The sequence below is a fragment of the Dipodomys ordii genome, unplaced genomic scaffold, assembly GCF_000151885.1.
Source record: "Dipodomys ordii isolate 6190 unplaced genomic scaffold, Dord_2.0 Scaffold151, whole genome shotgun sequence".
In the NCBI taxonomy this organism is placed as follows: domain Eukaryota; kingdom Metazoa; phylum Chordata; class Mammalia; order Rodentia; family Heteromyidae; genus Dipodomys; species Dipodomys ordii.
Genome location: NW_012267367.1, coordinates 707166 through 713404, shown reverse-complemented (window position 1 = coordinate 713404; position 6239 = coordinate 707166). Strand labels below are relative to the sequence as shown.

General features: G+C 39.9%; 1 protein-coding gene across 1 annotated transcript in view; it reads right to left on the bottom strand.

Moving 5' to 3' along the window:
• Positions 1-5828, bottom strand: part of Zhx1 (zinc fingers and homeoboxes 1) — a 24764-nt gene extending 18936 nt beyond the window's left edge. Inside the window, exon 1 of the mRNA XM_013032234.1 lies at positions 5714-5828. The gene's annotated coding sequence lies outside the window, so the exon portion shown is untranslated. The remainder of the gene's footprint in view (positions 1-5713) is intronic.
• Between the last annotated feature and the right edge of the window lie 411 nt (positions 5829-6239).

Sequence of the window (6239 nt, the reverse complement as noted above, 5' to 3'; positions counted from 1 at the left end):
TGGGGCTTGAACTCTGGACTAGGGCGCTGTCCCTGAGCTCTTCAACTCAAGGTGAGTACTCTACCGCTTGAGCCACAGCACCACTTCCAGTTTTCTAGTGGTTTACTGGAGATAAGAGTCTCACAGAGTTTCTTGCCTGGGCTGGCTTTGAACCACAATCCTCAGATCTCAGCTTCCTGAGTAGCTAGGATTATAGGCTTGTTCTGATCTTAAGATATAAATTTCAAGTTATATTACAAAGAGAGTCTTTTGTCTTGACAATCAAGGTAACAATAAACCAAATTAATACACTGTTTCTCATTTCATGCTTCTGAATATATTAAACCATGCTGGAATAAACTGGCTTTAACAGGCAGATATTGGTCATAATTTAATCCCTCTACACACACACACACACACACACACACACACACACAAATGGCTTCAAAATGTATCATTAATGTATTTCATAAAATAAATTGCTCACATAAAGTATCCTATATTAGGAGACGTTGTTTTCATTCTCTCACACTCTCAAATAAAATCAATGCCTAGTGAAGCTTTAACAAAATTTTTGAAAATACTGGGCTGTAAGAGAGTAGATTTAGGACAGAAGCTAGATAATTATAATTGTTAGAAATATCAAAACTTTTCAACACAACCAAATAGGAAAAGACCTTTAAAAGAAGGATAAGGCCAGGCGCCAGTGGCTCACGCCTGTCATCCTAGCTACTAAGGAGGCTGAGATCTGAGGATCACTGTTCAAAGCCAGCCCGGGCAGGAAAGTCTGTGAGACCCTTATCTCCAATAAACCACTCAAAAACCAGAAGTATCGGCTGTGGCTCAAGCCATAGAGTGCTCTCCTTGAGCTGAAGCGCGCAGGGACAGTACCCAAGCCCAGAGTTCAAGCCCAATGACTGACAAAAAAAAAAAAAGGATAAACCCCAAGATATGGACACAAGAGGTTTTGCTTTGTTGTTGTTTTTAATGTACATGTGATTTTTTTTTCTTTTGTATGTTCCTCTTTCCATGGTATCCCCTGTTGTCACTGTATTTGATTTTGGTACCCTGCATCTTGTATATATATATTTATCTAATTTGGGGAGGGGAAGAGGAATAATAAAATGCTGAAACAAGGACAGAGGATGACCCATTGCAACAATGACACTATGTTGGAAATGAACTTTACAACTTTAGCGGGGAGGTGAGGAAGGGAAGGGATAGTGGGGAAAAAAACAAAGGAGGGGGTAACAATGTTTGATAAGAAATGTACTCATTACCTTACTCATGTAACTGTAACCCTTCTGTACAGCATCTTTACAGTAAAATAAAATTTAAAAAAGAAAAAAGGGAGGATAAAGGGTCTGGGAATGGGAATGTGGCTTAGTGGTAGAGCGCTTGCCTAGCATGCATGAAGCCCTGGGTTCGACTCATCACTACCACATCAACAGAAAAAGCCCAACATGGTGCTGTGGCTCAAGTGGTAGAGTGCTAGACTTGAGCAAAAAAAGCTCAGTGACAGTGCCCATGTCCTGAGTTCAAGCCCCAAGACTGGCAAAATAAATAAAAAGATAAGTAAACAAATAAATGAAGGAAGGAAGGAAGGATAAAGGAAGTCAGAAATCATATGGGCAATATTACATCCCAAATCTTTAGTGACAGATATTTTTTAACTGATAAATATATATATATATATATATAATTTAGGTACCATTTTAATGTTTTGATAAGCTCTGATAATGATTGTTTTTCAAAATCAAAGTATAAAAACTGAAAATAAAAGTCCTGCTTTAAAAATGACTTATTCGAAGTTGGGTGTGCCTGTGATCCCAGCACTCAGCAGGTTAGGCAGGAGAATCTCACTTTGAAGCCAGCCTGGACTACACAGCAAGACCTATTTCAAAACAATCTAATTTAAAAAATTTATTCAATTCTCTTGAATATTATGAAGCTACTCATATATACTAAAAAAAAATAAAGTCTGGTGCTTGGAAGGTGGCTCAGTGGTAGAGTGCTTGCCTTGCATGCATGAGGCTCTGGGTTCAATTCCTCAGCACCACATAAGCAGAAAAAGCCGCAAGTGGCTCATGCCTGTAATCCTAGCTACTCAGGAGGCTGAGATCTGAGGATCACAGTTCAAAGCCAGAAAGTCCATGAGACTCTTATCTCCAATAAACCACTAGAAAATTGGAAGTGGCGCTGTGGCTCAAGTGGTAGAGTGCTAGCCTTGAGCTGAAGAGCTGAGGGACAGCGCCCAGGCCCAGAGTTCAGGCCCCATGACCGGACCCCTCACCCCCACCAAAAAAAAGAATCCCTAAGCCAGGCACTGGTGGTTCACACCTATAATCCTAGCTACTCAGGAGACTGAGATCTGAGGATCAAGGATTAAGGCTAGCTGGGCAGGAAAGTCTGTGAGACTCCAATCTCCAATTAACCACCAGAAAACAGGAAGTGGAGCGTGGCTCAAAGCTGTAGAGTGCTATCTTAGAGCAAAAGAGGTCAGGAACAGCACCCAGACCCTGAGTTCAAGCCCCATAACTGACAAAGAAAAAAAATAAAGTATCATCAGGATTCTTATTATAGTCATAATTTTGGAGGAAACAAGGACCTTAATGCAATGCACCATTTTATGGAAGTTAAACCTAGGCTCAAGCTAATTAATTTAGTCAGACATTGGGGTATAGGATTAAACCATACAGTTTGAAGTCCCTTTTGTCACTGTGGTATCTGGAAAAGCTACTCAATTTCAACCTCGGGCTCCTCACCTATAAAACCAAGACCCTTCAAGAAATCCATATAACAACAATTTGTGGAATGTCAAGCATGTGCCAGGCATTGCGTTGACATTGGGAATGCAGGGGTGACCGATACAGATCGTCTGTACTCTGTCAGACACTAGTCTGACAAAGCAAGCAACGTTTAGAATAACTGCAATCAGTGCAGTAAGAGAAGTAGTCAGAATTATCAGGCACACATTTGCAGAAAGCTTCTAGCAAAGTGGCAGAGAAGGCTTTCCTGTGGGAAATAGGAACATGTAACTGCCTAAGAGTAATAATGCTGAACCAGTAATAATGCTTCCTTTACCCATGCATTTGATACACAGAGTCTAACTGACACTATTTTCTAGTCTGAAAAATGCTTCTAGGAGAGCAAGAAATATCACTTGTTTAGTATTACACATTTTCTCATTTTTTTCGTTTTTTTTTTTTTTTTGAGAAAGCAGCTTGTCTAAAAAGGCACACATATTGAATGAAAAAGCAAGAGCAAAAATGTAAGGAGTTTTTTTGTGGGGGTTGGGCATGGAGCTTGAACTCTAGGCCCGGGTGCTGTCCCTCAGTTCTTCAGCTCAAGGATAGTGCTCTACCCATTTGAGCCACAGTTCCAATTCCAGTTTTCTGCTGGTTTATTGGAGATAAGAGTCTCACAGAATTTCTGCCCAGGCTGGCTCTGAATCGCAATACTCAGATCTCAGCCTCCTGAGTAGCTAGGATTACAGGTGTGAGCCACTGGTGCCCAGCGAAGAGGTGGGGGGGGGGGCGGAGAAGAGGAGGAGGGAGGGGGAAGAGGAGGAGGAGGAGGAAGCAACCACCACTGTGGATGGACAGGTATCCCACCTCTATTTGAAGGTCTACTAAAAATAGGGCTCAAAATCAAGTTGGAGCTGGACACTCATGGCTCACACCTATAATCCTAGTTTCTGAGGAGTTCGAAGATTGCAGTTCAAGCCAGTCTAGACAGGAAAGCCCATGATACTTTCTCCAATTAACTACCAAAAAGGCCAGAAGTGGAGCTGTGGCTCAAGTGGTAAAGTGGTAGACTCGAGCAAAATAAAAAAACTTAAGGAGAGAGCTCAGACACTGAGGTCAAGCCTCAGGACAGATATACACATAAAGAAAAATCAATTTGGGAAAACGTGTACTACTTACCTATAAAAGGTCAGTTGCACAACTGAGTATTTAGGTGGCTTTGCAATTAAAACATAAAAAGTATGATCTAAATGCATTACCATCTGTAGTAGAGAAGGCTAACAGAGAGAGTGAATGAGAATGAATATACTCAAAGTAGTTCATTTGCATGTATGAAAATGGAACAATAAAACTTTCTGAAACTGTTTTAAGAAGGGAGAGTGTTAATAGGGAGAGGAATGGACGGAGTAGGTTTTCTTTATTTTGTGTTTTTTGTTGTTTGTGGGGCTTTGAACTCTGGGTACTGTCTCTGACCTCTTTTGCTCAGGGCTAGCTCTCTACCACTTGGAGCCACAATACCACATCCAGTTTTCTGGTGGTCAATTGGAGACTTTCCTACCCAGGCTGGGTTTGAACTACAATCCTCAGATCTCAGCTTCCTGAGTCCAAGTGTGTGTGTGTGTGTGTGTGTGTGTGTGTGTGTGTGTAATATTGTATATATGTATATTTAACATATTGTATATATACATATATATTTATTATAGATATTATAAATGTTATATACTGAGTACATAAAGACTGAATGTATAAAAATACTTTGAAAGAGGGGCTGGGAAGGTGGCTCAGTGGTAGAGTGCTTGCCTTGCATGCATGAAGCCCTGGGTTCGATTCCTCAGCACCACATAAGCAGAAAAAGCCAGACGTGGCATTGTGGCTCAAATAGTAGAGCACTTGCCTTGAGCTGAAGAACTGAGGGACAGTGCCCAGGCCCAGAGTTCAGGCCCACAACAGACAAAAAAAAAATACTTTGAAAGAGACAATAATTAATATTGGTAATACTTTAAGAACTCTAAAGTCTCAATTTTTTTTAAATCAAAGTGATTATTACATTAACTACTATTTTATTAACTACTAATTCTTAGTTCTCTGTAAAATCATTTCAAGTAACAACTGGACTGAGACACAATTTGAAACATAGTATATAATGTTTCTTACAAAGACTGGTTAACATGAACATATGTAAAATATAGTCAGATATATAAATATTAGTATAGTTAACATATATGAATTTAATTTGAGAGTACTCAAGATCCTAATTTTATAATGATGATTAGTTATTAATAGCAGCCTACATGTTGAAAATACATTTTCAGAAAATCTTCATGTAAGTCTTGAAGCTTATTTTTTTAGAAATAAGCTTCTAGAAATAGGCAAATGAGCTTCTAGAAATAGATAAAGAATAATAAAATGTCGCACCCAGTTTCAGCACACTGCAAGTTCTGTCCTCAGGACCTTCACCTGTCCTGTTTACTCTGTTATCACAATACCCAGTAGCATGCCTGACACATGACAGACTTCAACAAATATTAATTTAAAAATCAATGATCAATTTACCATGTAAGATTGATTATGAAGTGTGATTTTTTTTCTTTGAAAATTGGTCAATTCTCTCATGGTTGTTAAAGGCTGAAAGTACATTTTTTTTTTTTTTTGTCGGCCGTGGGGCTTGAATCTGGGCCTGGGCACTGTCCCTCAGCTCTTCAGTCAAGGCGAGTGCTCTACCACTTGAGCTACAGCGTCACTTCTGGTTTTCTGGTGGTTTATTGGAGATAGGAGTCTCACAGTCTCTCCTGCCTGGGCTGGCTTTGAACTGCGATCCTCAGATCTCAGCCTCCTGAGTAGCTAGGATTACAGGTGTGAGCCACCAGCGCCAGGCTGAAAGTACATTTTTAAAGAAAGTAGAAAGAGTTTTATCATTAACCAGAGTGTCATGGAATTTAATGTGAGCACACTGGATCTGAGGTTTATAAATTGTCTCAAACACATACTTGCCATGGCCTTCTCAGCATTGTGTTCTTTCACACGGAAGGGCACCTTTCATTCCGGTTAGGTGGTTAGCTCAGGCCATCATTACTATAGTTCTGAAGTAGCTTGTAGTCTTCGCCTACAAAAAAAAAGTATTTTTTTTATAATTCTCAATATTAGTTAAACTTAGGAAATTTTATACTTTATGCCTTGATCTTATGAAAATTTAATTTCAGGGAGAAAATATTACCTCATAGAAATAAAAAATCAATATTCAAAGGTAGCCCAAATTCAAAACAGCACATTAAAAATGTTACTAATACAGAACAACCAAATAACTATTAAACTGTATTCAAAAAATTTCAAAATGTGGGGCTGGGAAGGTGGCTCAGTGGTAGAGCGCTTGCCTTGCATGCTCGAGGCCCTGGGTTCGATTCCTCAGCAGCATGTAAGCAAAAAGAAAAAAAAGCCGGAAGTGGCGCTGTGGCTCAAGTGGTAGAGCGCTAGCCTTGAGCTGAAGAGCTGAGGGACAGCGCCCAGGCCCAGAGT